The sequence below is a fragment of the Furipterus horrens genome, unplaced genomic scaffold (assembly GCF_987537825.1).
Source record: "Furipterus horrens unplaced genomic scaffold, mFurHor1.1.pri manual_scaffold_17, whole genome shotgun sequence".
NCBI lineage: Eukaryota > Metazoa > Chordata > Mammalia > Chiroptera > Furipteridae > Furipterus > Furipterus horrens.
This window is the reverse complement of record NW_028327187.1, coordinates 92,046,884-92,052,782: the sequence shown is the minus strand read 5'-3', so window position 1 is coordinate 92,052,782 and position 5,899 is coordinate 92,046,884. Positions and strand designations below refer to the sequence as shown.

Here is a 5,899-nt window from a genome sequence, read left to right as displayed (position 1 = left end):
TATGAAGGGACAGCTGTTGGCAATTGGGAAAACTGTGAGGTCCCAAGGTGCTTACTTTGAAGGGGACTGAGGCATCATTGTCCTATTTTCAATGTTTCTTGTATTGTGTATTCTCTTCAATAAATGTCTCTATTTTTCACATTACATGGCATAGTATATGGCTGGATACTTTCTGGACAGATCTCCTATATTCATGAGCATGAGGTACTCAAAATACACACACACTCAACTTACACATTTCTCTTTTGCTGTACTCTAAAACCTTCATCTTGTCCCTCCTAATGTACAGTAGTTGAAATCCTTGATTACAACTACTACTTTCAATTCGCCCTTTCTTCCTGAAAAGGATTATCAGAAAATTCCAGAAATAGTTTAGATAGAAGACTAAAAGTAAAAAGTTTGGGGTAACAACAAGAAGGTGAGTTTGCTAAGAGAATTGAAAGGGCAGACACAATTTCCCAGCCTAGAAGTACCTGGAGATTCCCTCCAACCCCTCTGATTATTCCTGAAGAAACTAGACTCCGAAGGTCACTCAGGTAGTTAGTGGTAGAGCCAGGGCAAACTCAGAACTCATTATGTTCTAACGACCTTTTGTATCAGGATGGCCCAGTGAGTGGCTTCAAAAGCATGTTCCTGAGCTCTACCCAAGATTTAATGAGTCGGATTCTCTCTTGAGTGTGTGTGGGGTGGGGCAGGAACATAATTTTAAATCTCCCTTGGTAAGCCCAGAACTGCTCTGAGCCACTAATAGCAAGGGAACAAACCCAGTGTGCTGGAGGCTAACTCGTCCAAGTGTATGCACATCTGCCCTTTCTCTTTAATCCTGAGACCTGGGACAACGGTCGGGTTTATAAGACTTGGTGTCTGGAAATGATCTGTACATATCATTCCTTCCTGAAGATATGCGTGGCTCAATGGCGTGGGTCAGGGAAACAGTAATGGGAGAATACTGTCCAAACTGTGACCCAAAAATCTAGTGCCTGACTAGACTAGCTGAGGCCACATGGCCATTACCCCAAACCATTCTCCAACCAGCAACTCCCTGAGGAGTGCCTGCACCGAAGGCAGCCCAAGTCAGCATCTGCAGGCAGCATATCAAGGAGGACAGGGCTGAGTTCAAGGGTACAGCCACAACACAGTCAGTCACGCTGGACTGTGGTCCAAGTCAGATTAGATTTACCTTTTGTGGCTCAGTAGACAAATCTGTGGTCTTTTGACCATGTCCCATCTATAATCTCTCAATGAAATTTCAAGCTGAAGGACTTGTTCTGCACAAGGCTTTCTGCCAGCCACCTCTGTTTGCAGAAGGAACTGGTAAAAATAATTACACTGGGGAACACAATTTTCGTTGAATTAGATCTGACACATGTTTTCAACTAACATTTGGCATCTGAATCCAAAAATGACCCCAGTTTTTCTCTATCACATCAACTTTTTTTTTTAAGTTAATGGTCTTTTTATTGGAAAAAATAAAAATAAAAAGACTAGCATTTACAACTTGGAATGGACGTAAATTGTCATTTCTTGAACAGCAATGTTGATGGTTGTGCCGCAGGCCACAGCCACAGCCTACCTCTGCTGGCTCCGGGTCGCGGTCCAGAAGGTTTTAAAAACAGAGTCCAAAGATGCTCCCTTGGTAAAAGTTTCCTTTTAAAAAATCTTTGTGACTGGTGACAGCCTGACACCCATTTCGCTCTAGATATGCAGACAACGCTAAACCAACACACGTGAGCATGCCACCGAGATGCGTAGCTGTCACCGTGGATCGGGGCACATGGAAGTACAAGAGGACCACCCTGCTTGTGGGGCTACGTCGGGACGGTTTATCCTTCACCCATTTTTCTACACACATCCTGAGGTAAACCAATTTTAAATGTGTTCGCTTTCAGTAAACCTGCTACGACAATTTATACTAACAAACCGAATTAGAACCCATTTGAATAGGTTTTGAATTTGTTTTTTCGTTTTTCATTTTTAATACAAATGCCTGACTGTGCTCAATTGTCAAGCTGCATGCATGAAAAACTGGCCAGCCCAAACGGTATATTAATCATTAGCAATGGAACTGCAAGGAGTCCACTAAGTGCTTCCTTATCATTAAGGTAGTACAAGTATTTATATTGTAAAACTGATGTGTAGCTTGATCTTTAGGGGACAGGACCACCAACCAATACATGCAGATTTTTTTTGTGTGTGGACAGAAGGTACTTTTGACATTCAGTTTTGCTATATAGAAACAGAATGAGTAAATGATTTTTTTTTTTTGCAATAGGTAAGTAAAAGATTCAATTTGATTCTTCTAGAGGGGGGAAAAAGTTGAAAGTAGGTCTTCATTTTGCAGTCATCATCTGTACGAATTCTTCATACTTGACTTGTCCATCTCCATCAATATCTGCTTCTCTGATCATTTCATCTACTTCTTCATCTGTTAGTTTTTCTCCTAAGTTTGTCATGACATGACGTAGTTCTGCCACACTGATGTAACCATTGCCATCCTTGTCAAAGGTTCGGAATGCCTCACAGATTTCTTCTTCGCTGTCTGTATCTTTCATTTTTCTAGCCATCATAGTCAAAAATTCTGGGAAGTCAATGGTGCCATTACCGTCAGCATCCACTTCATTGATCATATCCTGCAATTCAGCTTCTGTTGGGTTCTGACCCAGTGATCGCATGACAGTGCCAAGTTCCTTTGTTGTGATGGTGCCATCGCCATCTTTGTCAAATAGGGAGAAAGCTTCCTTGAATTCAGCAATCTGTTCTTCAGTCAGCTGATCAGCCATGGTGCGAACGAAGGAAGAGCAGAGGGATCCAGGGTGGCTGCACCAGCCTAGGGGCTGTGACGGGGGAGGGGTTCCTCCGCTGCTGCTGCTGCTGCTGCTGCTGCTGCTGCTGCTGCTGCTAAGGCGCGGTGCGCGCGGAGCGCTGAGCCACTGCCGCTGCTACCACCGCCTGCGCCGCCGCCCGACTGCAAGTAACAGCGCCTCGCCCGCGAGACTCCCAGCCCGAATGCCCCACATCAACTTTTTTAAAAGTATATTTTATTGATTATGTTGTTAGAGTAGTTCCAAATTTTTTCCCCTTTCCTCCCTTCTGCCCAGTACCCACTTCGCTCCAGCAATCCCACCACCTTTAGTTCATGTACATGGGTCATGCATATAAGTTCTTTGGCTTCACCACTTCCTTTATGATTCTTAATATCCCCTGTCTATTTTATACCAATTGATTATGCTTCTTAATCCCTGCACCATTTCCCCATATCTCCCCCTCCCCCCTCCCAGCTGATAACCCTCCAAATGATCCCCATACCTATGATTCTGTTCCTATTCTGGTTCGCTTAGTTGCACTTTGTTTTTATTTTTTTGATTCAGTTGTTGATAGTTGCGAGTTTGTTGTTATTTTATTGTTCATAGTTTTGATCTTTTTCTTAAGTAAGTCCCTTTGACATTTCGTATAATAATGGCTTGGTGATGATGAACTCCTTTAGCTTCACCTTGTCTGGGAAGCACTTCATCTGCCCTTCCATTCTAAATGATAGCTTTGCTGGATAGAGTAATCCTGGTTGCAGGTTGCTTTTCATCACATTGAACACTGCTTGCCAGTCCCTTCCTGCCTGCAAAGTGTCCTCTGAGAAATAAGCTGATAGTCCTATAGGCACCCCACTGTAGGCAACTCCCCACCTCTCTCTTGCTGCCCCCAGGACTCTGTCTTTATTTTTCACCTTTGGCATCTCAATCGTGATGCACCCTGGTGTGGTCCCCTCTGGGCCAGCTCGCTCAGGACCCACTGTGCTTCCTGGACATATATGTCCATCTCCTTCGCAAAATTTCGGAAGATTTTCTTATGTTCTTCGAATTCTTGCTTCCTCATTCTGCACTAGTTGACTGTTTTTTTCTTCCTTATGTTCCAACTTATTGACTTTGAACCCTGGTTTCCTTCCCTTCACCTTTGGTTTTGTGTGGATTTTCCTTCGTTTCACTTAGCATGGCCTTCACTTCTTCTCTTATGTGTTTGCCATACTCAAGCATATCTGTAAAGCCTGTAAGCATCTTTAACACCAGTGTTTTGAATTCTGCGTCTGTTAGGTTGTCTATCTCCTCATCTGTTAGCTTGGCTACCTCCTGGTTGCTTAGTTCTCCCACTGGATCCTTGATCCATTCCCCCTTTTGGGCCATACTTCTCTGTCTCCTCACTCTGACAGGCTCCTGTGTTTATTTGCCTTAGCATCCCAGGTAGAGCTGTCGCTCCTGTTGTGTTGTAAGGGGCAGAGCCTTAGGGATTCATCAGCACAGGGCAACCTGTTTCACCACATTGTGGTGTTGTATGTGGGGGAGGGGCCCGAGAGGGAACAATGCTGCTTGCCCAGCACTCACCCCTTTTCCAGGCACTTCTCCCACTTCTGCACCAGACTGGCGCCCCTCTAGCTGCTACTCTGGTCATCGTTCCCAGGGTAGGAGTGTCTACAGATGTTCTAGGACTGTGGGGGCCCTTTAAACAAGCGGACTCTGCTGAAAGACCATCAGTTTCTGCCTTCACTCCAACCCCCACTGGTCTGCACAGTCAGAAGCAATGAGGCCTGATTTTCCCCAGTGCTTGGACCTTGAGCTGCGAGGTCCAGTGAGGAGCTGGGAAAGTTCCCCAGGTGTCCCTCCTGACTTTTCAAAACGTGTGATTGCGCTTTCCGCCAGCCTGCCACTGCTGCTGCTGCTGCCACTAACACACCGCATCCTCTCCACCCTGGCTCCGCCCCTCCTACCTGTCTGGATGAGTAATTCTTCTTTATATCTTTGTTTGCTGGACTTCCATGCAGTTTGATTTTCTGGAACTTCTGGTTGTTTATAGTTTTGAGGTAGTTTTATTCCTTCTTAGTTGTGGAGGGAGATGCAGCGTGTCTGTCTACACCTCCATCTTGGCCAGAAGTCTTATCACATCAACTTTTTAAGGTACAGGATACCCTCTCTTTGTCCCAAAAAGCATTCAAAATGTGCATACAAAGGGGAAAAAAAGTAGCTGAATGTACTGTTTATTTAGAGTTATTTTATTCATATAAAGGCTCTATATTGTTACTGTAGGTCAAATTGTGTACAAGTGGTAAAGTTCTGCTACCAAACACACATATTAAAATATTTTACCTTTTCAAGTGACAAGCTAGGAAATGCCAAAATAAGATACTTAAAACAGTCTCCTTCAGTTGGCAAAGCTTTAACAAATTGCCTCGTGAGAACCAGTTTTATGTGCATAGGTGGTAATATAACGTTTTCTGTCAACAAGTTGCTCATGTAGAATGTTTGGATCACCAGATTTGAGGTCAGATCTTGGAGGCCAATTCGACTCCACCCAGTGCTTCTCAGGAGCTCTGCTGTCCCACATACACAGAAAACAGGGATACTTGGTGTATCTGCATTGCTGACCAAGGAGGAAGCAAACCATGTGAAGGTCAATACAGATGATCCAATTGTGCTTGTGATATTGCAACAGATGCATGACTCTCTTGGTGTATTCATATTCTTCACGAAAACAAACTGAATGGCCAATTGGGAATGTACCAAATAAGTTGACATTGCAAAGGAGGACATACTTCAAGCTCCACTTTGAGATATCAATGAACAGTCATCATTCAGTTGCTTTCTAGATTGGAAGTCCCAATTCCTCCATTAATCCGTATATGTTATGGCAATACACAAAGCCACAATCACTTCAAAAGTACTGTAGAAATGCACTTTCTCTTGATACCTTGGCTCCTTTTTCAAGCAAGTTTTTCTTATGCAATCTTGATGCTACGAGTTCTGAAGCCTTTTTGGATAGTCCCAAATCTCATGCCAAATCATTCAACTCATGCTCATCAAATCCCTTATGAACTGAGTCATCTTCAATTTCAAAATCTTCATCGTTGCTATCACTT

At 43.8% G+C, this 5,899-nt stretch overlaps 1 pseudogene; it reads right to left on the bottom strand.

Annotated features, from left to right (window-relative positions):
* Window positions 1-1,498: 1,498 nt before the first annotated feature.
* On the bottom strand, window positions 1,499-2,999 carry LOC149991595 (calmodulin-1 pseudogene; annotated as a pseudogene).
* Between the last annotated feature and the right edge of the window lie 2,900 nt (window positions 3,000-5,899).